The sequence below is a fragment of the Lampetra planeri genome, chromosome 40 (genome assembly GCF_965212315.1).
Source record: "Lampetra planeri chromosome 40, kcLamPlan1.2.h2, whole genome shotgun sequence".
Classification (NCBI taxonomy): domain Eukaryota; kingdom Metazoa; phylum Chordata; class Hyperoartia; order Petromyzontiformes; family Petromyzontidae; genus Lampetra; species Lampetra planeri.
The window spans coordinates 7,909,828-7,935,454 of record NC_136146.1 but is presented as its reverse complement, the minus strand read 5'-3'; the positions used below and the strand labels follow the sequence as shown (position 1 = coordinate 7,935,454).

General features: G+C 43.2%; 25 non-coding genes and 1 pseudogene across 25 annotated transcripts; all 26 read right to left on the bottom strand.

Annotated features, from left to right (window-relative positions):
* Nucleotides 1-1,040: 1,040 nt before the first annotated feature.
* LOC144731872 (U5 spliceosomal RNA) lies at nt 1,041-1,156 on the bottom strand. The gene has a single exon (XR_013588023.1). It is a non-coding gene; the product is annotated as a U5 spliceosomal RNA (small nuclear RNA).
* A 356-nt stretch (nt 1,157-1,512) lies between these two features.
* Nucleotides 1,513-1,628, bottom strand: LOC144731977 (U5 spliceosomal RNA). Its single transcript, XR_013588125.1, has one exon. It is a non-coding gene; the product is annotated as a U5 spliceosomal RNA (small nuclear RNA).
* A 1,113-nt stretch (nt 1,629-2,741) lies between these two features.
* Nucleotides 2,742-2,857, bottom strand: LOC144731871 (U5 spliceosomal RNA). Its single transcript, XR_013588022.1, has one exon. It is a non-coding gene; the product is annotated as a U5 spliceosomal RNA (small nuclear RNA).
* Nucleotides 2,858-3,396: 539 nt separating this feature from the next.
* Nucleotides 3,397-3,512, bottom strand: LOC144731923 (U5 spliceosomal RNA). The gene has a single exon (XR_013588073.1). It is a non-coding gene; the product is annotated as a U5 spliceosomal RNA (small nuclear RNA).
* Nucleotides 3,513-4,625: 1,113 nt separating this feature from the next.
* LOC144731870 (U5 spliceosomal RNA) lies at nt 4,626-4,741 on the bottom strand. Its single transcript, XR_013588021.1, has one exon. It is a non-coding gene; the product is annotated as a U5 spliceosomal RNA (small nuclear RNA).
* Nucleotides 4,742-5,096: 355 nt separating this feature from the next.
* LOC144731944 (U5 spliceosomal RNA) lies at nt 5,097-5,212 on the bottom strand. Its single transcript, XR_013588094.1, has one exon. It is a non-coding gene; the product is annotated as a U5 spliceosomal RNA (small nuclear RNA).
* Nucleotides 5,213-6,323: 1,111 nt separating this feature from the next.
* On the bottom strand, nt 6,324-6,439 carry LOC144731924 (U5 spliceosomal RNA). The gene has a single exon (XR_013588074.1). It is a non-coding gene; the product is annotated as a U5 spliceosomal RNA (small nuclear RNA).
* A 355-nt stretch (nt 6,440-6,794) lies between these two features.
* On the bottom strand, nt 6,795-6,910 carry LOC144731922 (U5 spliceosomal RNA). The gene has a single exon (XR_013588072.1). It is a non-coding gene; the product is annotated as a U5 spliceosomal RNA (small nuclear RNA).
* Nucleotides 6,911-8,024: 1,114 nt separating this feature from the next.
* LOC144731869 (U5 spliceosomal RNA) lies at nt 8,025-8,140 on the bottom strand. The gene has a single exon (XR_013588020.1). It is a non-coding gene; the product is annotated as a U5 spliceosomal RNA (small nuclear RNA).
* Nucleotides 8,141-8,495: 355 nt separating this feature from the next.
* Nucleotides 8,496-8,611, bottom strand: LOC144731920 (U5 spliceosomal RNA). The gene has a single exon (XR_013588070.1). It is a non-coding gene; the product is annotated as a U5 spliceosomal RNA (small nuclear RNA).
* Nucleotides 8,612-9,722: 1,111 nt separating this feature from the next.
* LOC144731946 (U5 spliceosomal RNA) lies at nt 9,723-9,839 on the bottom strand. The gene has a single exon (XR_013588096.1). It is a non-coding gene; the product is annotated as a U5 spliceosomal RNA (small nuclear RNA).
* Nucleotides 9,840-10,195: 356 nt separating this feature from the next.
* Nucleotides 10,196-10,311, bottom strand: LOC144731976 (U5 spliceosomal RNA). Its single transcript, XR_013588124.1, has one exon. It is a non-coding gene; the product is annotated as a U5 spliceosomal RNA (small nuclear RNA).
* A 356-nt stretch (nt 10,312-10,667) lies between these two features.
* LOC144731906 (U5 spliceosomal RNA) lies at nt 10,668-10,783 on the bottom strand. Its single transcript, XR_013588056.1, has one exon. It is a non-coding gene; the product is annotated as a U5 spliceosomal RNA (small nuclear RNA).
* Nucleotides 10,784-11,139: 356 nt separating this feature from the next.
* Nucleotides 11,140-11,255, bottom strand: LOC144731975 (U5 spliceosomal RNA). The gene has a single exon (XR_013588123.1). It is a non-coding gene; the product is annotated as a U5 spliceosomal RNA (small nuclear RNA).
* Nucleotides 11,256-11,611: 356 nt separating this feature from the next.
* Nucleotides 11,612-11,727, bottom strand: LOC144731974 (U5 spliceosomal RNA). Its single transcript, XR_013588122.1, has one exon. It is a non-coding gene; the product is annotated as a U5 spliceosomal RNA (small nuclear RNA).
* Nucleotides 11,728-12,082: 355 nt separating this feature from the next.
* On the bottom strand, nt 12,083-12,198 carry LOC144731968 (U5 spliceosomal RNA). The gene has a single exon (XR_013588116.1). It is a non-coding gene; the product is annotated as a U5 spliceosomal RNA (small nuclear RNA).
* A 6,505-nt stretch (nt 12,199-18,703) lies between these two features.
* LOC144731954 (U5 spliceosomal RNA) lies at nt 18,704-18,757 on the bottom strand (annotated as a pseudogene).
* A 366-nt stretch (nt 18,758-19,123) lies between these two features.
* LOC144731973 (U5 spliceosomal RNA) lies at nt 19,124-19,239 on the bottom strand. Its single transcript, XR_013588121.1, has one exon. It is a non-coding gene; the product is annotated as a U5 spliceosomal RNA (small nuclear RNA).
* A 355-nt stretch (nt 19,240-19,594) lies between these two features.
* Nucleotides 19,595-19,710, bottom strand: LOC144731903 (U5 spliceosomal RNA). The gene has a single exon (XR_013588053.1). It is a non-coding gene; the product is annotated as a U5 spliceosomal RNA (small nuclear RNA).
* A 356-nt stretch (nt 19,711-20,066) lies between these two features.
* Nucleotides 20,067-20,182, bottom strand: LOC144731967 (U5 spliceosomal RNA). The gene has a single exon (XR_013588115.1). It is a non-coding gene; the product is annotated as a U5 spliceosomal RNA (small nuclear RNA).
* A 1,113-nt stretch (nt 20,183-21,295) lies between these two features.
* On the bottom strand, nt 21,296-21,411 carry LOC144731902 (U5 spliceosomal RNA). The gene has a single exon (XR_013588052.1). It is a non-coding gene; the product is annotated as a U5 spliceosomal RNA (small nuclear RNA).
* A 356-nt stretch (nt 21,412-21,767) lies between these two features.
* On the bottom strand, nt 21,768-21,883 carry LOC144731931 (U5 spliceosomal RNA). The gene has a single exon (XR_013588081.1). It is a non-coding gene; the product is annotated as a U5 spliceosomal RNA (small nuclear RNA).
* Nucleotides 21,884-22,239: 356 nt separating this feature from the next.
* Nucleotides 22,240-22,355, bottom strand: LOC144731930 (U5 spliceosomal RNA). Its single transcript, XR_013588080.1, has one exon. It is a non-coding gene; the product is annotated as a U5 spliceosomal RNA (small nuclear RNA).
* A 355-nt stretch (nt 22,356-22,710) lies between these two features.
* Nucleotides 22,711-22,826, bottom strand: LOC144731966 (U5 spliceosomal RNA). Its single transcript, XR_013588114.1, has one exon. It is a non-coding gene; the product is annotated as a U5 spliceosomal RNA (small nuclear RNA).
* A 1,110-nt stretch (nt 22,827-23,936) lies between these two features.
* Nucleotides 23,937-24,052, bottom strand: LOC144731939 (U5 spliceosomal RNA). The gene has a single exon (XR_013588089.1). It is a non-coding gene; the product is annotated as a U5 spliceosomal RNA (small nuclear RNA).
* Nucleotides 24,053-24,407: 355 nt separating this feature from the next.
* LOC144731965 (U5 spliceosomal RNA) lies at nt 24,408-24,523 on the bottom strand. The gene has a single exon (XR_013588113.1). It is a non-coding gene; the product is annotated as a U5 spliceosomal RNA (small nuclear RNA).
* Nucleotides 24,524-25,627: the final 1,104 nt, after the last annotated feature.

Sequence of the window (25,627 nt, the reverse complement as noted above, 5' to 3'; positions counted from 1 at the left end):
GCGACTTTAGTAAAATGAAAACGTCCTTTGATACAACTTTAAATCAGTGATTATTTAATTTCCATTAATGTTTTTAAACGAGGGTTACTCAAGTAAAGGTAATAGTATACTGCACATAGTTTACTTCGCATTGTGTTCATTGTACATAATTACAGTATTGGACCAATGGCGGACCCGTAAACATGGCCCAATAACTTGGTCAGCATCCGTTAGGCTTTTTAAATAAAGTCTCTTTTAATAAATATACTTGAATAAATATACTGTATCGTCATTTATTATGTGTATTATACATACCAACTGTCATCTATTATCTACATATGGCGCTGCATGTTTTCTTTAAACACTCGCCTTTTGCCCGTCCAAGGACAGGTGTATTGCAGTAAATCTGAAACTGGCAAGTGAAAAGCAGACGGCGACGTGCTATTCATTGCATTAATGCGTGTGCAATTTGTAAAGGCGCGGTGACACAGACCTATTCCATTTTACGGTTATAATCCCTTGTTCATCATGACGTCCATTTTACTTTGATGTCTCAACAGCATTACGGAGATCGCGTGACGTGAGGGTTCTGCCTTTGTAGTGAGGGTTGTAAGTTGACGCCGAGGAGAGGAGGCCACCTTGGCCCCCGATGTGGAGTGACGTCAGCCGCTAATAATTATGAATGGGGGAATGGGTCCATTTGGAGGATGTCACCTGCTCTTGAAAAATAATGAGGGGGGCTGGTCGATGTGGAGTGACGTTATGAGAGTTAAGGACAGACATTACTGGGTGATTATAGTAGGTATTCGAGGAGGGGTGCGTCAAGCGTATGTATGGAGGTTGGGGGGGTGTAAAAAGTACGCCTGCATCCAGAGAGGGGGACAGGGGATGGACCCGTAACTGCAATACACCCATCCTTGGAGTGAGTTGGAGATGGCTAGTCAGATAATAAATAGCTGCATAAAGTTGTCGCCATGAACACAAAGTGTCCGACCCGTCTCTTTACATGACGTGACGCACCCATATCCAGCAAACCTCAATCTTTTTTTATTTTAAAGGAAACCCTGCCAGAGCAGGGTTACGAAAAATAGTTTAAGACTCATTCGAGTGTTCCTCTCCACGGAAATCTTTAGTAAAAGGCGAAAGATTTATTCGCTCTGAAGAGAAACCAGAGTAAAGTTTAGTTCCATCATTCGTATGTACTTATCGGAGCACCCTCTCCATTTATCCTATGGGACCTGTTCTTCGCGACTTTAGTAAAATAAAAACGTCCTTTGATACAACTTTAAATCAGTGATTATTTAATTTCCATTAATGTTTTTACACGAGGGTTACTCAAGTAAAGGAGGGGGACAGGGGATGGACCCTTAACTGCAATAAACCCATCTTTGGAGTGAGACGGAAACGGCTAGTCAAATAATAAATAGCTGCATAAAGTTGTCGCCATGAACACAAAGTGTCCCACCCCTCTCTTTACATGACGTGAAGCACCCGCACCAAGTTCCCTCAATCTTTTTTTTTATTTCAAAGGAAACCCTGCCAGAGCAGGGTTACGAAAAATAGTTTAAGACTCATTAGAGTGTTCCTCTCCACGGAAATCTTTAGTAAAAGGCGAAAGATTTATTCGCTCTGAAGAGAAACCAGAGTAAAGTTTAGTTCAATCATTCGTATGTACTTATTGGAACACCCCCCCCATTTATCCTATGGGACCTGTTCTTCGCGACTTTAGTAAAATTAAAACGTCCTTTGATACAACTTTAAATCAGTGATTATTTAATTTCCATTAATGTTTTTAAACGAGGGTTACTCAAGTAAAGGTAATAGTATACTGCACATAGTTTACTTCGCATTGTGTTCATTGTACATAATTACAGTATTGGACCAATGGCGGACCCGTAAACATGGCCCAATAACTTGGTCAGCATCCGTTAGGCTTTTTAAATAAAGTCTCTTTTAATAAATATACTTGAATAAATATACTGTATCGTCATTTATTATGTGTATTATACATACCAACTGTCATCTATTATCTACATATGGCGCTGCATGTTTTCTTTAAACACTCGCCTTTTGCCCGTCCAAGGACGGGTGTATTGCAGTAAATCTGAAACTGGCAAGTGAAAAGCAGACGGCGACGTGCTATTCATTGCATTAATGCGTGTGCAATTTGTAAAGGCGCGGTGACACAGACCTATTCCATTTTACGGTTATAATCCCTTGTTCATCATGACGTCCATTTTACTTTGATGTCTCAACAGCATTACGGAGATCGCGTGACGTGAGGGTTCTGCCTTTGTTGTGAGGGTTATAAGTTGAAGCCGAGGAGAGGAGGCCCCTTGGCCCCCCATGTGGAGTGACGTCAGCCGCTAATAATTATGAATGGGGGGGGGGGTCCATTTGGAGGATGTCACCTGCTCTTGAAAAATAATGAGGGGGGCTGGTCGATGTGGAGTGACGTTACGAGAGTTAAGGACAGACATTACTGGGTAATTATAGTAGGTATTCGAGGAGGGGTGCGTCAATCGTATGTATGGAGGTTGGGGGGGGAGGTGTAAAAAGTACGCGTGCATCCAGAGAGGGGGACAGGGGATGGACTCGTAACTGCAATACAACCATCCTTGGAGTGAGTCGGAGATGGCTAGTCAGATAATAAATAGCTGCATAAAGTTGTCGCCATGAACACAAAGTGTCCCACCCCTCTCTTTACATGACGTGACGCACCCATATCCAGCAAACCTCAATCTTTTTTCATTTTAAAGGAAACCCTGCCAGAGCAGGGTTACGAAAAATAGTTTAAGACTCATTCGAGTGTTCCTCTCCACGGAAATCTTTAGTAAAAGGCGAAAGATTTATTCGCTCTGAAGAGAAACCAGAGTAAAGTTTAGTTCCATCATTCGTATGTACTTATCGGAGCACCCTCTCCATTTATCCTATGGGACCTGTTCTTCGCGACTTTAGTAAAATAAAAACGTCCTTTGATACAACTTTAAATCAGTGATTATTTAATTTCCATTAATGTACACTATGGGAACCTCATTTGCCAGTAAAAATATGATAATTGGTTTTTTACCCTTTTATCTGGCAACAAAACTGACACCTTTTTACAAGGAGTCATGTATCAGAGTTATGTCTTTTGTTTGTATTATAACTGCAGGTATTGCGGTCTATGCAAACATGACTCCTTGTAAAAAGGTGTCAGTTTTGTTGCCAGATAAAAGGGTAAAAAACCAATTATCATATTTTTACTGGCAAATGAGGTTCCCATAGTGTAGATGCTTGCCCCGAGCTCTCATACTCTGATGGTGCAATAGCTGCATAAAGTTGTCGCCATGAACACAAAGTGTCCCACCCCTCTCTTTACATGACATGAAGCACCCGCACGAAGTTCCCTCAATCTTTTTTTTTATTTCAAAGGAAACCCTGCCAGAGCAGGGTTACGAAAAATAGTTTAAGACTCATTAGAGTGTTCCTCTCCACGGAAATCTTTAGTAAAAGGCGAAAGATTAATTCGCTCTGAAGAGAAACCAGAGTAAAGTTTAGTTCCATCATTCGTATGTACTTATTGGAACACCCTCTCCATTTATCCTATGGGACCTGTTCTTCACGACTTTAGTAAAATTAAAACGTCCTTTGATACAACTTTAAATCAGTGATTATTTAATTTCCATTAATGTTTTTAAACGAGGGTTACTCAAGTAAAGGTAATAGTATACTGCACATAGTTTACTTCGCATTGTGTTCATTGTACATAATTACAGTATTGGACCAATGGCGGACCCGTAAACATGGCCCAATAACTTGGTCAGCAACCGTTAGGTTTTTTAAATAAAGTCTCTTTTAATAAATATACTTGAATAAATATACTGTATCGTCATTTATTATGTGTATTATACATACCAACTGTCATCTATTATCTACATATGGCGCTGCATGTTTTCTTTAAACACTCGCCTTTTGCCCGTCCAAGGACAGGTGTATTGCAGTAAATCTGAAACTGGCAAGTGAAAAGCAGACGGCGACGTGCTATTCATTGCATTAATGCGTGTGCAATTTGTAAAGGCGCGGTGACACAGACCTATTCCATTTTACGGTAATAATCCCTTGTTCATCATGACGTCCTTTTTACTTTGATGTCTCAACAGCATTACGGAGATCGCGTGACGTGAGGGTTCTGCCTTTGTAGTGAGGGTTGTAAGTTGACGCCGAGGAGAGGAGGACCCTTGGCCCCCCATGTGGAGTGACGTCAGCCGCTAAAAATTATGAATGGGGGGGGGGGGTCCATTTGGAGGATGTCACCTGCTCTTGAAAAATAATGAGGGGGGCTGGTCGATGTGGAGTGACGTTATGAGAGTTAAGGACAGACATTACTGGGTGATTATAGTAGGTATTCGAGGAGGGGTGCGTCAAGCGTATGTATGGAGGTTGGGGGGGGGTGTAAAAAGTACGCCTGCATCCAGAGAGGGGGACAGGGGATGGACCCGTAACTGCAATACACCCATCCTTGGAGTGAGTCGGAGATGGCTAGTCAGATAATAAATAGCTGCATAAAGTTGTCGCCATGAACACAAAGTGTCCCACCCCTCTCTTTACATGACGTGACGCACCCATATCCAGCAAACCTCAATCTTTTTTTTATTTTAAAGGAAACCCTGCCAGAGCAGGGTTACGAAAAATAGTTTAAGACTCATTCGAGTGTTCCTCTCCACGGAAATCTTTAGTAAAAGGCGAAAGATTTATTCGCTCTGAAGAGAAACCAGAGTAAAGTTTAGTTCCATCATTCGTATGTACTTATCGGAGCACCCTCTCCATTTATCCTATGGGACCTGTTCTTCGCGACTTTAGTAAAATAAAAACGTCCTTTGATACAACTTTAAATCAGTGATTAATTAATTGCCATTAATGTTTTTACACGAGGGTTACTCAAGTAAAGGAGGGGGACAGGGGATGGACCCTTAACTGCAATACACCCATCTTTGGAGTGAGACGGAGACGGCTAGTCAAATAATAAATAGCTGCATAAAGTTGTCGCCATGAACACAAAGTGTCCCACCCCTCTCTTTACATGACGTGAAGCACCCGCACCAAGTACCCTCAATCTTTTTTTTATTTCAAAGGAAACCCTGCCAGAGCAGGGTTACGAAAAACAGTTTAAGACTCATTAGAGTGTTCCTCTCCACGGAAATCTTTAGTAAAAGGCGAAAGATTTATTCGCTCTGAAGAGAAACTAGAGTAAAGTTTAGTTCCATCATTCGTATGTACTTATTGGAACACCCTCTCCATTTATCCTATGGGACCTGTTCTTCGCGACTTTAGTAAAATTAAAACGTCCTTTGATACAACTTTAAATCAGTGATTATTTAATTTCCATTAATGTTTTTAAACGAGGGTTACTCAAGTAAAGGTAATAGTATACTGCACATAGTTTACTTCGCATTGTGTTCATTGTACATAATTACAGTATTGGACCAATGGCGGACCCGTAAACATGGCCCAATAACTTGGTCAGCAACCGTTAGGTTTTTTAAATAAAGTCTCTTTTAATAAATATACTTGAATACATATACTGTATCGTCATTTATTATGTGTATTATACATACCAACTGTCATCTATTATCTACATATGGCGCTGCATGTTTTCTTTAAACACTCGCCTTTTGCCCGTCCAAGGACAGGTGTATTGCAGTAAATCTGAAACTGGCAAGTGAAAAGCAGACGGCGACGTGCTATTCATTGCATTAATGCGTGTGCAATTTGTAAAGGCGCGGTGACACAGACCTATTCCATTTTACGGTTATAATCCGTTGTTCATCATGACGTCCTTTTTACTTTGATGTCTCAACAGCATTACGGAGATCGCGTGACGTGAGGGTTCTGCCTTTGTAGTGAGGGTTGTAAGTTGACGCCGAGGAGAGGAGGCCCCTTGGCTCCCCATGTGGAGTGACGTCAACCGCTAATAATTATGAATGGGGGGGAGGTGTCCATTTGGAGGATGTCAGCTGCTCTTGAAAATTAATGAGGGGGGCTGGTCGATGTGGAGTGACGTTACGAGAGTTAAGGACAGACATTACTGGGTGATTATAGTAGGTATTCGAGGAGGGGTGCGTCAAGCGTATGTATGGAGGTTGGGGGGGGTGTAAAAAGTACGCCTGCATCCAGAGAGGGGGACAGGGAATGGACCCGTAACTGCAATACACCCATCCTTGGAGTGAGTCGGAGATGGCTAGTCAGATAATAAATAGCTGCATAAAGTTGTCGCCATGAACACAAAGTGTCCGACCCCTCTCTTTACATGACGTGACGCACCCATATCCAGCAAACCTCAATCTTTTTTTATTTTAAAGGAAACCCTGCCAGAGCAGGGTTACGAAAAATAGTTTAAGACTCATTCGAGTGTTCCTCTCCACGGAAATCTTTAGTAAAAGGCGAAAGATTTATTCGCTCTGAAGCGAAACCAGAGTAAAGTTTAGTTCCATCATTCGTATGTACTTATCGGAGCACCCTCTCCATTTATCCTATGGGACCTGTTCTTCGCGACTTTAGTAAAATAAAAACGTCCTTTGATACAACTTTAAATCAGTGATTATTTAATTTCCATTAATGTGTTTACACGAGGGTTACTCAAGTAAAGGAGGGGGACAGGGGATGGACCCTTAACTGCAATAAACCCATCTTTGGAGTGAGACGGAAACGGCTAGTCAAATAATAAATAGCTGCATAAAGTTGTCGCCATGAACACAAAGTGTCCCACCCCTCTCTTTACATGACGTGAAGCACCCGCACCAAGTTCCCTCAATCTTTTTTTTATTTCAAAGGAAACCATGCCAGAGCAGGGTTACGAAAAATAGTTTAAGACTCATTAGAGTGTTCCTCTCCACGGAAATCTTTAGTAAAAGGCGAAAGATTTATTCGCTCTGAAGAGAAACCAGAGTAAAGTTTAGTTCCATCATTCGTATGTACTTATTGGAACACCCTCCCCATTTATCCTATGGGACCTGTTCTTCGCGACTTTAGTAAAATTAAAACGTCCTATGATACAACTTTAAATCAGTGATTATTTAATTTCCATTAATGTTTTTAAACGAGGGTTACTCAAGTAAAGGTAATAGTATACTGCACATAGTTTACTTCGCATTGTGTTCATTGTACATAATTACAGTATTGGACCAATGGCGGACCCGTAAACATGGCCCAATAACTTGGTCAGCATCCGTTAGGCTTTTTAAATAAAGTCTCTTTTAATAAATATACTTGAATAAATATACTGTATCGTCATTTATTATGTGTATTATACATACCAACTGTCATCTATTATCTACATATGGCGCTGCATGTTTTCTTTAAACACTCGCCTTTTGCCCGTCCAAGGACGGGTGTATTGCAGTAAATCTGAAACTGGCAAGTGAAAAGCAGACGGCGACGTGCTATTCATTGCATTAATGCGTGTGCAATTTGTAAAGGCGCGGTGACACAGACCTATTCCATTTTACGGTTATAATCCCTTGTTCATCATGACGTCCTTTTTACTTTGATGTCTCAACAGCATTACGGAGATCGCGTGACGTGAGGGTTCTGCCTTTGTAGTGAGGGTTGTAAGTTGACGCCGAGGAGAGGAGGCCCCTTGGCCCCCCATGTGGAGTGACGTCAGCCGCTAATAATTATGAATGGGGGGGGGGGTCCATTTGGAGGATGTCACCTGCTCTTGAAAAATAATGAGGGGGGCTGGTCGATGTGGAGTGACGTTATGAGAGTTAAGGACAGACATTACTGGGTGATTATAGTAGGTATTCGAGGAGGGGTGCGTCAAGCGTATGTATGGAGGTTGGGGGGGGGTGTAAAAAGTACGCCTGCATCCAGAGAGGGGGACAGGGGATGGACCCGTAACTGCAATACACCCATCCTTGGAGTGAGTCGGAGATGGCTAGTCAGATAATAAATAGCTGCATAAAGTTGTCGCCATGAACACAAAGTGTCCCACCCCTCTCTTTACATGACGTGACGCACCCATATCCAGCAAACCTCAATCTTTTTTTTTTATTTTAAAGGAAACCCTGCCAGAGCAGGGTTACGAAAAATAGTTTAAGACTCATTCGAGTGTTCCTCTCCACGGAAATCTTTAGTAAAAGGCGAAAGATTTATTCGCTCTGAAGAGAAACCAGAGTAAAGTTTAGTTCCATCATTCGTATGTACTTATCGGAGCACCCTCTCCATTTATCCTATGGGACCTGTTCTTCGCGACTTTAGTAAAATAAAAACGTCCTTTGATACAACTTTAAATCAGTGATTAATTAATTTCCATTAATGTTTTTACACGAGGGTTACTCAAGTAAAGGAGGGGGACAGGGGATGGACCCTTAACTGCAATACACCCATCTTTGGAGTGAGACGGAGACGGCTAGTCAAATAATAAATAGCTGCATAAAGTTGTCGCCATGAACACAAAGTGTCCCACCCCTCTCTTTACATGACGTGAAGCACCCGCACCAAGTACCCTCAATCTTTTTTTTATTTCAAAGGAAACCCTGCCAGAGCAGGGTTACGAAAAATAGTTTAAGACTCTTTAGAGTGTTCCTCTCCACGGAAATCTTTAGTAAAAGGCGAAAGATTTATTCGCTCTGAAGGGAAACCAGAGTAAAGTTTAGTTCCATCATTCGTATGTACTTATTGGAACACCCTCTCAATTTATCCTATGGGACCTGTTCTTCGCGACTTTAGTAAAATTAAAACGTCCTTTGATACAACTTTAAATCAGTGATTATTTAATTTCCATTAATGTTTTTAAACGAGGGTTACTCAAGTAAAGGTAATAGTATACTGCACATAGTTTACTTCGCATTGTGTTCATTGTACATAATTACAGTATTGGACCAATGGCGGACCCGTAAACATGGCCCAATAACTTGGTCAGCATCCGTTAGGTTTTTTAAATAAAGTCTCTTTTAATAAATATACTTGAATAAATATACTGTATCGTCATTTATTATGTGTATTATACATACCAACTGTCATCTATTATCTACATATGGCGCTGCATGTTTTCTTTAAACACTCGCCTTTTGCCCGTCCAAGGACAGGTGTATTGCAGTAAATCTGAAACTGGCAAGTGAAAAGCAGACGGCGACGTGCTATTCATTGCATTAATGCGTGTGCAATTTGTAAAGGCGCGGTGACACAGACCTATTCCATTTTACGGTTATAATCCCTTGTTCATCATGACGTCCTTTTTACTTTGATGTCTCAACAGCATTACGGAGATCGCGTGACGTGAGGGTTCTGCCTTTGTAGTGAGCGTTGTAAGTTGACGCCGAGGAGAGGAGGCCTCTTGGCCCCCCATGTGGAGTGACGTCAGCCGCTAATAATTATGAATGGGGGGGGGGGGTCCATTTGGAGGATGTCACCTGCTCTTGAAAAATAATGAGGGGGGCTGGTCGATGTGGAGTGACGTTATGAGAGTTAAGGACAGACATTACTGGGAGATTATAGTAGGTATTCGAGGAGGGGTGCGTCAAGCGTATGTATGGAGGTTGGGGGGGGTGTAAAAAGTACGCCTGCATCCAGAGAGGGGGACAGGGGATGGACCCGTAACTGCAATACACCCATCCTTGGAGTGAGTCGGAGATGGCTAGTCAGATAATAAATAGGCGCATAAAGTTGTCGCCATGAACACAAAGTGTCCCACCCCTCTCTTTACATGACGTGACGCACCCATATCCAGCAAACCTCACCCTTTTTTTTATTTTAAAGGAAACCCTGCCAGAACAGGGTTACGAAAAATAGTTTAAGACTCATTCGAGTGTTCCTCTCAACGGAAATCTTTAGTAAAAGGCGAAAGATTTATTCGCTCTGAAGAGAAACCAGAGTAAAGTTTAGTTCCATCATTCGTATGTACTTATCGGAGCACCCTCTCCATTTATCCTATGGGACCTGTTCTTCGCGACTTTAGTAAAATAAAAACGTCCTTTGATACAACTTTAAATCAGTGATTAATTAATTTCCATCAATGTTTTATACGAGGGTTACTCAAGTAAAGGAGGGGGACAGGGGATGGACCCTTAACTGCAATACACCCATCTTTGGAGTGAGACGGAAACGGCTAGTCAAATAATAAATAGCTGCATAAAGTTGTCGCCATGAACACAAAGTGTCCCACCCCTCTCTTTACATGACGTGACGCACCCATATCCAGCAAACCTCAATCTTTTTTTTTATTTTAAAGGAAACCCTGCCAGAGCAGGGTTACGAAAAATAGTTTAAGACTCATTAGAGTGTTCCTCTCCACGGAAATCTTTAGTAAAAGGCGAAAGATTTATTCGCTCTGAAGAGAAACCAGAGTAAAGTTTACTTCCATCATTCGTATGTACTTATCGGAGCACCCTCTCCATTTATCCTATGGGACCTGTTCTTCGCGACTTTAGTAAAATAAAAACGTCCTTTGATACAACTTTAAATCAGTGATTAATTAATTTCCATTAATGTTTTTACACGAGGGTTACTCAAGTAAAGGAGGGAGACAGGGGATGGACCCTTAACTGCAATACACCCATCTTTGGAGTGAGACGGAAACGGCTAGTCAAATAATAAATAGCTGCATAAAGTTGTCGCCATGAACACAAAGTGTCCCACCCCTCTCTTTACATGACGTGAAGCACCCGCACCAAGTTCCCTCAATCTTTTTTTTTATTTCAAAGGAAACCCTGCCAGAGCAGGGTTACGAAAAATAGTTTAAGACTCATTAGAGTGTTCCTCTACACGGAAATCTTTAGTAAAAGGCGAAAGATTTATTCGCTCTGAAGAGAAACCAGAGTAAAGTTTAGTTCCATCATTCGTATGTACTTATTGGAACACCCTCTCCATTTATCCTATGGGACCTGTTCTTCGCGACTTTAGTAAAATAAAAACGTCCTTTGATGCAACTTTAAATCAGTGATTAATTAATTTCCATTAATGTTTTTACACGAGGGTTACTCAAGTAAAGGAGGGGGACAGGGGATGGACCCTTAACTGCAATACACCCATCTTTGGAGTGAGACGGAAACGGCTAGTCAAATAATAAATAGCTGCATAAAGTTGTCGCCATGAACACAAAGTGTCCCACCCCTCTCTTTACATGACGTGAAGCACCCGCACCAAGTTCCCTCAATCTTTTTTTTTATTTCAAAGGAAACCCTGCCAGAGCAGGGTTACGAAAAATAGTTTAAGACTCATTAGAGTGTTCCTCTCCACGGAAATCTTTAGTAAAAGGCGAAAGATTTATTCGCTCTGAAGAGAAACCAGAGTAAAGTTTAGTTCCATCATTCGTATGTACTTATCGGAGCACCCTCTCCATTTATCCTATGGGACCTGTTCTTCGCGACTTTAGTAAAATAAAAACGTCCTTTGATACAACTTTAAATCAGTGATTAATTAATTTCCATTAATGTTTTTACACGAGGGTTACTCAAGTAAAGGAGGGGGACAGGGGATGGACCCTTAACTGCAATACACCCATCTTTGGAGTGAGACGGAAACGGCTAGTCAAATAATAAATAGCTGCATAAAGTTGTCGCCATGAACACAAAGTGTCCCACCCCTCTCTTTACATGACGTGAAGCACCCGCACCAAGTTCCCTCAATCTTTTTTTTTATTTCAAAGGAAACCCTGCCAGAGCAGGGTTACGAAAAATAGTTTAAGACTCATTAGAGTGTTCCTCTCCACGGAAATCTTTAGTAAAAGGCGAAAGATTTATTCGCTCTGAAGAGAAACCAGAGTAAAGTTTAGTTCCATCATTCGTATGTACTTATCGGAGCACCCTCTCCATTTATCCTATGGGACCTGTTCTTCGCGACTTTAGTAAAATAAAAACGTCCTTTGATACAACTTTAAATCAGTGATTAATTAATTTCCATTAATGTTTTTACACGAGGGTTACTCAAGTAAAGGAGGGGGACAGGGGATGGACCCTTAACTGCAATACACCCATCTTTGGAGTGAGACGGAAACGGCTAGTCAAATAATAAATAGCTGCATAAAGTTGTCGCCATGAACACAAAGTGTCCCACCCCTCTCTTTACATGACGTGAAGCACCCGCACCAAGTACCCTCAATCTTTTTTTTATTTCAAAGGAAACCCTGCCAGAGCAGGGTTACGAAAAATAGTTTAAGACTCTTTAGAGTGTTCCTCTCCACGGAAATCTTTAGTAAAAGGCGAAAGATTTATTCGCTCTGAAGAGAAACCAGAGTAAAGTTTAGTTCCATCATTCGTATGTACTTACTGGAACACCCTCTCCATTTATCCTATGGGACCTGTTCTTCGCGACTTTAGTAAAATTACAATGTCCTTTGATACAACTTTAAATCAGTGATTATTTAATTTCCATTAATGTTTTTAAACGAGGGTTACTCAAGTAAAGGTAATAGTATACTGCACATAGTTTACTTCGCATTGTGTTCATTGTACATAATTACAGTATTGGACCAATGGCGGACCCGTAAACATGGCCCAATAACTTGGTCAGCATCCGTTAGGTTTTTTAAATAAAGTCTCTTTTAATAAATATACTTGAATAAATATACTGTATCGTCATTTATTATGTGTATTATACATACCAACTGTCATCTATTATCTACATATGGCACTGCATGTTTTCTTTAAACATACGCCTTTTGCCCGTCCAAGGACAAGTGTATTGCAGTAAATCTGAAACTGGCAAGTGAAAAGCAGACGGCGACGTGCTATTCATTGCATTAATGCGTGTGCAATTTGTAAAGGCGCGGTGACACAGACCTATTCCATTTTACGGTTATAATCCGTTGTTCATCATGACGTCCTTTTTACTTTGATGTCTCAACAGCATTACGGAGATCGCGTGACGTGAGGGTTCTGCCTTTGTAGTGAGGGTTGTAAGTTGACGCCGAGGAGAGGAGGCCCCTTGGCTCCCCATGTGGAGTGACGTCAACCGCTAATAATTATGAATGGGGGGGAGGTGTCCATTTGGAGGATGTCAGCTGCTCTTGAAAATTAATGAGGGGGGCTGGTCGATGTGGAGTGACGTTACGAGAGTTAAGGACAGACATTACTGGGTGATTATAGTAGGTATTCGAGGAGGGGTGCGTCAAGCGTATGTATGGAGGTTGGGGAGGGTGTAAAAAGTACGCCTGCATCCAGAGAGGGGGACAGGGAATGGACCCGTAACTGCAATACACCCATCCTTGGAGTGAGTCGGAGATGGCTAGTCAGATAATAAATAGCTGCATAAAGTTGTCGCCATGAACACAAAGTGTCCCACCCCTCTCTTTACATGACGTGACGCACCCATATCCAGCAAACCTCAATCTTTTTTTTTATTTCAAAGGAAACCCTGCCAGAGCAGGGTTACGAAAAATAGTTTAAGACTCATTAGAGTGTTCCTCTCCACGGAAATCTTTAGTAAAGGTATTTAAAAGCTTTTATTTCAAATATATACAGTCAACAGTTTCAAAGTAACAACAACAACCCCCGAGAGGGACATTGCCTCCGGTACAGAATCCCTCACAGTTCCGCAACATATGGAAGGTACTGACAACCGCAACACTCTTTCTTGGTCCATCAGATGTACTGTATAGCAAACAAGAATCCGCCATTGCCGACCCGAGTCTCACTCCTCAATTCCCAGTACTATTGCTAAGTTAATTTGCACAAGTGCTACCTGTGTCAACATGCGCGGCATGGAGGTGGAGGCCACTGCCATTTCTTTTTTGCTGCCTCACTGCCCATTCTTGCCCTATCCACCTCCACCACCCGCCAAAGCAGCCTGCAGGTCAGGCGGTAAACATCTGCAGGTGTCATATCGGTGCCCCTGGTCATCAAACCTCGCGCCTTCCACAAGGCTTCTTTTACAGCCCCAACAATGGCCCATGCCTGAGTCCAGGCCCTTCCCGCCCTTCGCCGAAAGACTCCCCAAATAATGCTTGGCACATTAACCATGACAGGATAGAAAGGTGCTAACAAAGGCTGGCACAGCTCCCACACTTCCTTCGCAAAAGGACATCGCACAAACACATGACCCGCATACTCATCCGCACTACAGCCCCTTGGGCACTTAGGAGTGCGGGCCAATTGGCGTGAATGCATAAATGCTCTGCATGTCAGCCTATCCCATACCGCCAGCCAAGATATATCCCTTTGCACCTTAGTTAGTGCCTCAGAAGACACATTTTCCCATATTTGCTGGTGAAGGACACTCCGTGCACCTGGTACCCCTTCGCAGGTCTCCTTCTTGACCATCTCAGCAAGAACACTTCGTGGGAGCCACGAATCTCTTACAAGGGCCGGCTCATATTCTGCAATGTACTTGCTAACCGCAGCACACAGCCACCCCTGTGTCCAAGCGAGGGGCGTACAAAGAGGCAGTGAAGCCATCCCTAATCTACGTAGGAGCCATGCCAGTCTATATCGCACAAAATATGAGGCTTTTGCCTGGAGCCCATCTGCAAAAAACAAGCGAATTGTATTACAAACAAAGATTGTACTCAGAGTACGTGCGACGTTAGGGGCTCCCCTCCCACCGTTCGCAGGATTTTTATACATGGTCTCCCTCTTCACCCGGTCCATCCCACCCCCCCAGATGAACCTGAAAAACAGCATCTCAATATAATGCAACGTTTGTGCACCTGGCGGAAAGATGTATGCCAGGTAATTGAGCACAGGTAACATTTCTGCTTTCAAAACCAAAATCTTCCCTTCCATAGTAAGGCTTCTGGTCATCCATCTGACTAGCCTGCCCTTCACAACCTTAATCTTTTCCCTCCAGTTCCTTTTTCCAGAATCCTTTACGTAAAAAGTGACCCCCAATATCCTAATCCCTTCCACCTGTACTTTCAGCTCTGTCGGGCAACCTTCGAAGAGCTTAGGGTTTCCAAAAAACATAATCTCACTCTTACTCAGGTTAATCCTAGATCCCGAGGCTAAGTGAAAAAGTCTCGCCAACTCCAAAACCCCCCATACCGAGGAGACATCCCTACAGAACACCACGATATCATCCATATACAGAATTATTTTTACCTGCTCTCCACTCCCCGGGATGGACACCCCTCGAATCCTCTGACTGGCTCTGACAGCCTGGGCAAAAGGTTCCATGCAAATAACAAACAAGACTGGTGACATGGGGCACCCTTGCCTCACACCCGATCGAACTGGAACAGCTTCAGACAGGACCCCATTTATCAAAAGTCTACTAGAAAGATTACTATATAACTTTTGTACCCAACTAACCAGTTGTTCTCCTATCCCCATATGAGTCAACACTGAAAACAAGTAGTCATGTGATATGCGGTCAAAAGCTTTCTCTTGATCTAAACTAAGGAGCCCCAGTGGCCCTCCCCCTTCTATTGTGGACTCTATGACTTCCCTTAATAAGATGAGGCTGTCTGAGATATGTCTGCCTGGGACAGCACATGTTTGGTCTGCTTGTGTAACTTCAGCCACCACACTTCCCAATCGTGCCGCAATGGTTTTGGCCAATATCTTGTAATCTGTATTCAACAGAGTAATTGGGCGCCAGTTCCCGATGTCGCTGCGGGCCCCCTTCCCCTTATATATAAGGGATATAACCCCTCCCCTCATGGACTCCGGCACTGGCCCATCAGCCAAGATTTCCCTGTATAATTGCAACAAGTCCTGTTTAATAGTGTCCCAGAACTTGACGTAGAATTCGGCTGGTATCCCGTCGCTACCAGGAGTCTTTTGCAGCCGCAAACCTCTCACGGCCTTATTCAGTTCCTCCATTTGTATTTGCCCATTCACCTCGTCTGGGGCCTCGACCTGTTGTTTAACTTCCCCAAGAAAAAAATCCCGGGCGTCCACCTCCGATATTTTATGGCTATAGAGGTCTGCATAATACTCTCGTGCAACCTCAACAACACCTTCCGTCTGTGTCTGCCTACCAAGGCTAGGGCTAACGAGCTCATGGATGACACTGTTGGGTTTCCTGCACTTTCTAAAAAAGAAACGCGTACACTTTTCTCCCTCTTCCACTGCCCTAACCCGTGCCCTAAAAACGAACTGCGCTGCCTGATTTTCAAGTGACAAGGAAATCTTGTCTTTTAAATGCCTTATTTCGTCCACCATAGGAAAACCTAATTCCAGCAACCGGTATGCCTTCTCCAGCTTGTCGTTCAAGCCCTTCATCTCATTCCTAACACTCATCCTTTTGCTGTGTGCCTGATAGAAACCCCTAGTCCGACTTTTAACCATCTCCCACCATTCAGCCATGGTGCCGAAGCAACACTGTAGGCTCCTCCATTCTACATAATGTTGAATGAAGGCCCTCACCAGCTTCTCATCTTCCAGGAAACTCGTGTTCATTTTCCAGATCCCCTTCCCTAACATTACTCCCCCTGGGATTTGAATCTTCGCCATAATCAATTTGTGATCCGAGAAAGAGACTGGCACAGTCTCTACATGCGCCACTGTAACCTTAGCAGAAACAAAAATAAAATCAATTCTCGAATGCAAAGATCCAGAGCTACTGACCCAGGTGAAGCCAGGAAGTGCTGGGTACAAGAACCTAAAGGTATCAGTCAAATCAAAATCTTTAACTAAAGCACTGAGCCCTCTAGAAGAAGGATCTATCCTCCGACTCCCAGTGGCAGGCAGAACGTCTGATAAGCTGAGTGGGCAGTTAAAATCTCCACCCAGGACAACATGTCTCTGTGTGACCAGCAGGGCAGATATATTACCCCACAGCTCCACTCGCTCCGAACACTGCGTAGGAGCATATACATTGATTAGACGGACTGCAGTTCCTCTATATATGGCATCGACATAATGCAGTCGGCCAGGAACAACTTCCTGGGCCTCCTGTACCTCCACACTTCGGCTTCCTATGAGGATGGCAACCCCAGAGCATCTGTTAACATTGCTCCCAGACCAAAAACATTGTCCATCCCAGGATTCAGTCAGTTTTGCCTGGTCGAGGGAATAAGGCAGGTGGCATTCCTGCAAAAAATAAATGTCTCTCTTTAGAGTCCGCAAATAATGAACCGTTGCTTTACGTTTAGCTGCTCCCCAGATTCCTCGCACGTTGACCGATGCAACAGAGAGCGCCATGACCAAGGGTGTTTAGTCCGGCTCAGCAGAAAAGTCCTCCAACAATGAGTAGCAATTTTCATCAACAAGGTCCAACAAACTCTCGGCTTGCACAGATTTCGGGTAAGACCTAATCTCTTGGCTCAGCTTGGCTGTTATCTCTTCTTCAGATGAAGCCAAGTTTTCTGTTGAAGAGTCAGACAATTGGGGGCATTTCCCTGGAACAGACCATGATGAGGCACTCGGTGCTCTCCTCTTCCTCTTTGCTTTCTGCCAGCCTGTCCTCTCGAATGACACTCTCTTGTCCACTTTCTTCTGCCGTTCTCCATCGTCCTCTGTCGTCTCAGCTTCCACTGCCCAGTCAGCCACAGTTGGCTCAGAGACTGCCTCCTCCATCACATTGGCCCTGGAGCTGTCTTCCTGCTGACTCGTAGATTCTCCTCCATCCACAGGCAGCACTTCCAGCTCCTTTCTTTCATCCTCCTGCTCCAAAAGTGGCACTCTCTGGACGACTGTCGCTCCATCGACATCATCAGCAACCAAATGATGTGGAGTGTGCTCCAACAAAGGTTCGGCTTTCTCATCAGCAGCCTGGTTTTTACGTGCCCGGACCATATTTGCATATGATTAAGGGTAGTTCCGGTAAAAATGGTCCTTGCTTCCACAGAGGTTGCATTGCGCTGGGGCTTGGCAATTATCCACTGTATGATCCAGGGACTTGCAGCGGTAGCACACTCGTGCTTCACATGCCACTGCTAGATGACCCCGTCTACCGCACCTTCTGCAGAGCTTGGGTTGGCCTTCGTAGACAATGAAGCCTTTACTCCCACCAATGTTGAGGGCGCTCGGAATGTGTTGCAGGGCACCGACCGCAGTTCTCAGCCTCACCCGCCACTGTCTAGCACCAGTCCAGATGCCCAGTGAATCCTGGACACGTTTGCAGTTTGATAACAGATGGCAATGCTGTCGCAGCCACACCTCCACATCATGATCGGGAAGCGATTCATTATACAAAAAGACCGTCACCATTTTCGTGTCCAATTCTGACAGCAAATGCAGCTTGAGCAGAGACAGGGGCCTCTCGCCTGATTTTCCTCAAAACGTGTCAGAAAGCGCTGTAGTAAATTGCTTGTCTTAAAACTAACATCAAAGGCTCTGCCGCCCGGCAAAGCTATCAAGCAAAATAGGTCCATGGGCTCAAATTTCAGCATACCCATAACCACAGTTCGCACAAAAATCGAGCGGTCCATAGTCACCTCTTCTGGCACGTCCTCCTTGAAGGCAACTCGGACACAGTTGTGGCGTCTGGCACGATCCGGCGTGAAGCCTGCTCCCGGGCCACCGCGCCTACGGCCTGCACGTTCCTGGTGCTGTTCCGCCGATGCAGGTTCTGCATTCTCCTTAGCAGTCTGTGCCCGCTGGCCAGCAGGCTCCCCGATGTCCGTAGCACTCCTGTCAAGGCCAGCAGGCACGTCCAGCCTCCCCAGCAGCTGGCTCCCCTCAGTCGAGACTGACGACTGAGCCAAGGCACTCTCCTTCCGCACTCCAGACCGTTAGGCTGTGGCAGTTTCCACCTCCGCAGCAGTTGACGTGGCTTGCTCATCCCGGATCATCTCCACAGCTTGGCAGGTCTCCATATCTATTGGCCGAGCACCCACTGGCCTCACGGCCAGGGTTACCCGCCTCTCTACGGAAATCTTTAGTAAAAGGCGAAAGATTTATTCGCTCTGAAGAGAAACCAGAGTAAAGTTTAGTTCCATCATTCGTATGTACTTATCGGAGCACCCTCTCCATTTATCCTATGGGACCTGTTCTTCGCGACTTTAGTAAAATAAAAACGTCCTTTGATACAACTTTAAATCAGTGATTAATTAATTGCCATTAATGTTTTTACACGAGGGTTACTCAAGTAAAGGAGGGGGACAGGGGATGGACCCTTAACTGCAATACACCCATCTTTGGAGTGAGACGGAAACGGCTAGTCAAATAATAAATAGCTGCATAAAGTTGTCGCCATGAACACAAAGTGTCCCACTCCTCTCTTTACATGACGTGAAGCACCCGCACCAAGTACCCTCAATCTTTTTTTTATTTCAAAGGAAACCCTGCCAGAGCAGGGTTACGAAAAATAGTTTAAGACTCATTAGAGTGTTCCTCTCCACGGAAATCTTTAGTAAAAGGCGAAAGATTTATTCGCTCTGAAGAGAAACCAGAGTAAAGTTTAGTTCCATCATTCGTATGTACTTATCGGAGCACCCTCTCCATTTATCCTATGGGACCTGTTCTTCGCGACTTTAGTAAAATAAAAACGTCCTTTGATACAACTTTAAATCAGTGATTAATTAATTGCCATTAATGTTTTTACACGAGGGTTACTCAAGTAAAGGAGGGGGACAGGGGATGGACCCTTAACTGCAATACACCCATCTTTGGAGTGAGACGGAAACGGCTAGTCAAATAATAAATAGCTGCATAAAGTTGTCGCCATGAACACAAAGTGTCCCACCCCTCTCTTTACATGACGTGAAGCACCCGCACCAAGTTCCCTCAATCTTTTTTTTATTTCAAAGGAAACCCTGCCAGAGCAGGGTTACGAAAAATAGTTTAAGACTCACTCGAGTGTTCCTCTCCACGGAAATCTTTAGTAAAAGGCGAAAGATTTATTCGCTCTGAAGAGAAACCAGAGTAAAGTTTAGTTCCATCATTCGTATGTACTTATCAGAGCACCCTCTCCATTTATCCTATGGGACCTGTTCTTCGCGACTTAAGTAAAATAAAAACGTCCTTTGATACAACTTTAAATCAGTGATTAATTAATTTCCATTAATGTTTTTACACGAGGGTTACTCAAGTAAAGGAGGGGGACAGGGGATGGACCCTTAACTGCAATACACCCATCTTTGGAGTGAGACGGAAACGGCTAGTCAAATAATAAATAGCTGCATAAAGTTGTCGCCATGAACACAAAGTGTCCCACCCCTCTCTTTACATGACGTGAAGCACCCGCACCAAGTTCCCTCAATCTTTTTTTTTATTTCAAAGGAAACCCTGCCAGAGCAGGGTTACGAAAAATAGTTTAAGACTCTTTAGAGTGTTCCTCTCCACGGAAATCTTTAGTAAAAGGCGAAAGATTTATTCGCTCTGAAGAGAAACCAGAGTAAAGTTTAGTTCCATCATTCGTATGTACTTATTGGAACACCCTCTCCATTTATCCTATGGGACCTGTTCTTCGCGACTTTAGTAAAATTACAATGTCCTTTGATACAACTTTAAATCAGTGATTATTTAATTTCCATTAATGTTTTTAAACGAGGGTTACTCAAGTAAAGGTAATAGTATACTGCACATAGTTTACTTCGCATTGTGTTCATTGTACATAATTACAGTATTGGACCAATGGCGGACCCGTAAACATGGCCCAATAACTTGGTCAGCATCCGTTAGGTTTTTTAAATAAAGTCTCTTTTAATAAATATACTTGAATAAATATACTGTATCGTCATTTATTATGTGTATTATACATACCAACTGTCATCTATTATCTACATATGGCACTGCATGTTTTCTTTAAACATACGCCTTTTGCCCGTCCAAGGACAAGTGTATTGCAGTAAATCTGAAACTGGCAAGTGAAAAGCAGACGGCGACGTGCTATTCATTGCATTAATGCGTGTGCAATTTGTAAAGGCGCGGTGACACAGACCTATTCCATTTTACGGTTATAATCCGTTGTTCATCATGACGTCCTTTTTACTTTGATGTCTCAACAGCATTACGGAGATCGCGTGACGTGAGGGTTCTGCCTTTGTAGTGAGGGTTGTAAGTTGACGCCGAGGAGAGGAGGCCCCTTGGCTCCCCATGTGGAGTGACGTCAACCGCTAATAATTATGAATGGGGGGGAGGTGTCCATTTGGAGGATGTCAGCTGCTCTTGAAAATTAATGAGGGGGGCTGGTCGATGTGGAGTGACGTTACGAGAGTTAAGGACAGACATTACTGGGTGATTATAGTAGGTATTCGAGGAGGGGTGCGTCAAGCGTATGTATGGAGGTAGGGGGGGGGTGTAAAAAGTACGCCTGCATCCAGAGAGGGGGACAGGGAATGGACCCGTAACTGCAATACACCCATCCTTGGAGTGAGTCGGAGATGGCTAGTCAGATAATAAATAGCTGCATAAAGTTGTCGCCATGAACACAAAGTGTCCCACCCCTCTCTTTACATGACGTGACGCACCCATATCCAGCAAACCTCAATCTTTTTTTTATTTTAAAGGAAACCCTGCCAGAGCAGGGTTACGAAAAATAGTTTAAGACTCACTCGAGTGTTCCTCTCCACGGAAATCTTTAGTAAAAGGCGAAAGATTTATTCGCTCTGAAGAGAAACCAGAGTAAAGTTTAGTTCCATCATTCGTATGTACTTATCAGAGCACCCTCTCCATTTATCCTATGGGACCTGTTCTTCGCGACTTAAGTAAAATAAAAACGTCCTTTGATAGAACTATAAATCAGTGATTAATTAATTTCCATTAATGTTTTTACACGAGGGTTACTCAAGTAAAGGAGGGGGACAGGGGATGGACCCTTAACTGCAATACACCCATCTTTGGAGTGAGACGGAAACGGCTAGTCAAATAATAAATAGCTGCATAAAGTTGTCGCCATGAACACAAAGTGTCCCACCCCTCTCTTTACATGACGTGAAGCACCCGCACCAAGTTCCCTCAATCTTTTTTTTTATTTCAAAGGAAACCCTGCCAGAGCAGGGTTACGAAAAATAGTTTAAGACTCATTAGAGTGTTCCTCTCCACGGAAATCTTTAGTAAAAGGCGAAATATTTATTCGCTCTGAAGAGAAACCAGAGTAAAGTTTAGTTCCATCATTCGTATGTACTTATCGGAGCACCCTCTCCATTTATCCTATGGGACCTGTTCTTCGCGACTTTAGTAAAATAAAAACGTCCTTTGATACAACTTTAAATCAGTGATTAATTAATTGCCATTAATGTTTTTACACGAGGGTTACTCAAGTAAAGGAGGGGGACAGGGGATGGACCCTTAACTGCAATACACCCATCTTTGGAGTGAGACGGAAACGGCTAGTCAAATAATAAATAGCTGCATAAAGTTGTCGCCATGAACACAAAGTGTCCCACCCCTCTCTTTACATGACGTGAAGCACCCGCACCAAGTTCCCTCAATCTTTTTTTTTATTTCAAAGGAAACCCTGCCAGAGCAGGGTTACGAAAAATAGTTTAAGACTCATTAGAGTGTTCCTCTCCACGGAAATCTTTAGTAAAAGGCGAAATATTTATTCGCTCTGAAGAGAAACCAGAGTAAAGTTTAGTTCCATCATTCGTATGTACTTATCGGAGCACCCTCTCCATTTATCCTATGGGACCTGTTCTTCGCGACTTTAGTAAAATAAAAACGTCCTTTGATACAACTTTAAATCAGTGATTAATTAATTGCCATTAATGTTTTTACACGAGGGTTACTCAAGTAAAGGAGGGGGACAGGGGATGGACCCTTAACTGCAATACACCCATCTTTGGAGTGAGACGGAAACGGCTAGTCAAATAATAAATAGCTGCATAAAGTTGTCGCCATGAACACAAAGTGTCCCACTCCTCTCTTTACATGACGTGAAGCACCCGCACCAAGTACCCTCAATCTTTTTTTTATTTCAAAGGAAACCCTGCCAGAGCAGGGTTACGAAAAATAGTTTAAGACTCTTTAGAGTGTTCCTCTCCACGGAAATCTTTAGTAAAAGGCGAAAGATTTATTCGCTCTGAAGAGAAACCAGAGTAAAGTTTAGTTCCATCATTCGTATGTACTTATTGGAACACCCTCTCCATTTATCCTATGGGACCTGTTCTTCGCGACTTTAGTAAAATTACAATGTCCTTTGATACAACTTTAAATCAGTGATTATTTAATTTCCATTAATGTTTTTAAACGAGGGTTACTCAAGTAAAGGTAATAGTATACTGCACATAGTTTACTTCGCATTGTGTTCATTGTACATAATTACAGTATTGGACCAATGGCGGACCCGTAAACATGGCCCAATAACTTGGTCAGCATCCGTTAGGTTTTTTAAATAAAGTCTCTTTTAATAAATATACTTGAATAAATATACTGTATCGTCATTTTTTATGTGTATTATACATACCAACTGTCATCTATTATCTACATATGGCACTGCATGTTTTCTTTAAACATACGCCTTTTGCCCGTCCAAGGACAAGTGTATTGCAGTAAATCTGAAACTGGCAAGTGAAAAGCAGACGGCGACGTGCTATTCATTGCATTAATGCGTGTGCAATTTGTAAAGGCGCGGTGACACAGACCTATTCCATTTTACGGTTATAATCCCTTGTTCATCATGATGTCCTTTTTACTTTGATGTCTCAACAGCATTACGGAGATCGCGTGACGTGAGGGTTCTGCCTTTGTAGTGAGGGTTGTAAGTTGACGCCGAGGAGAGGAGGACCCTTGGCTCCCCATGTGGAGTGACGTCAGCCGCTAAAAATTATGAATGGGGGGGGGGTCCATTTGGAGGATGTCACCTGCTCTTGAAAAATAATGAGGGGGGCTGGTCGATGTGGAGTGACGTTATGAGAGTTAAGGACAGACATTACTGGGTGATTATAGTAGGTATTCGAGGAGGGGTGCGTCAAGCATATGTATGGAGGTTGGGGGGGGGTGTAAAAAGTACGCCTGCATCCAGAGAGGGGGACAGGGGATGGACCCGTAACTGCAATACACCCATCCTTGGAGTGAGTCGGAGATGGCTAGTCAGATAATAAATAGCTGCATAAAGTTGTCGCCATGAACACAAAGTGTCCCACCCCTCTCTTTACATGACGTGACGCACCCATATCCAGCAAACCTCAATCTTTTTTTATTTTAAAGGAAACCCTGCCAGAGCAGGGTTACGAAAAATAGTTTAAGACTCACTCGAGTGTTCCTCTCCACGGAAAACTTTAGTAAAAGGCGAAAGATTTATTCGCTCTGAAGAGAAACCAGAGTAAAGTTTAGTTCCATCATTCGTATGTACTTATCAGAGCACCCTCTCCATTTATCCTATGGGACCTGTTCTTCGCGACTTGAGTAAAATAAAAACGTCCTTTGATACAACTTTAAATCAGTGATTAATTAATTTCCATTAATGTTTTTACACGAGGGTTACTCAAGTAAAGGAGGGGGACAGGGGATGGACCCTTAACTGCAATACACCCATCTTTGGAGTGAGACGGAAAAGGCTAGTCAAATAATAAATAGCTGCATAAAGTTGTCGCAATGAACACAAAGTGTCCCACTCCTCTCTTTACATGACGTGAAGCACCCGCACCAAGTACCCTCAATCTTTTTTTTATTTCAAAGGAAACCCTGCCAGAGCAGGGTTACGAAAAATAGTTTAAGACTCTTTAGAGTGTTCCTCTCCACGGAAATCTTTAGTAAAAGGCGAAAGATTTATTCGCTCTGAAGAGAAACCAGAGTAAAGTTTAGTTCCATCATTCGTATGTACTTATTGGAACACCCTCTCCATTTATCCTATGGGACCTGTTCTTCGCGACTTTAGTAAAATTACAATGTCCTTTGATACAACTTTAAATCAGTGATTATTTAATTTCCATTAATGTTTTTAAACGAGGGTTACTCAAGTAAAGGTAATAGTATACTGCACATAGTTTACTTCGCATTGTGTTCATTGTACATAATTACAGTATTGGACCAATGGCGGACCCGTAAACATGGCCCAATAACTTGGTCAGCATCCGTTAGGTTTTTTAAATAAAGTCTCTTTTAATAAATATACTTGAATAAATATACTGTATCGTCATTTATTATGTGTATTATACATACCAACTGTGATCTATTATCTACATATGGCACTGCATGTTTTCTTTAAACATACGCCTTTTGCCCGTCCAAGGACAAGTGTATTGCAGTAAATCTGAAACTGGCAAGTGAAAAGCAGACGGCGACGTGCTATTCATTGCATTAATGCGTGTGCAATTTGTAAAGGCGCGGTGACACAGACCTATTCCATTTTACGGTTATAATCCGTTGTTCATCATGACGTCCTTTTTACTTTGATGTCTCAACAGCATTACGGAGATCGCGTGACGTGAGGGTTCTGCCTTTGTAGTGAGGGTTGTAAGTTGACGCCGAGGAGAGGAGGCCCCTTGGCTCCCCATGTGGAGTGACGTCAACCGCTAATAATTATGAATGGGGGGGAGGTGTCCATTTGGAGGATGTCAGCTGCTCTTGAAAATTAATGAGGGGGGCTGGTCGATGTGGAGTGACGTTACGAGAGTTAAGGACAGACATTACTGGGTGATTATAGTAGGTATTCGAGGAGGGGTGCGTCAAGCGTATGTATGGAGGTTGGGGGGGGTGTAAAAAGTACGCCTGCATCCAGAGAGGGGGACAGGGAATGGACCCGTAACTGCAATACACCCATCCTTGGAGTGAGTCGGAGATGGCTAGTCAGATAATAAATAGCTGCATAAAGTTGTCGCCATGAACACAAAGTGTCCCACCCCTCTCTTTACATGACGTGACGCACCCATATCCAGCAAACCTCAATCTTTTTTATTTTA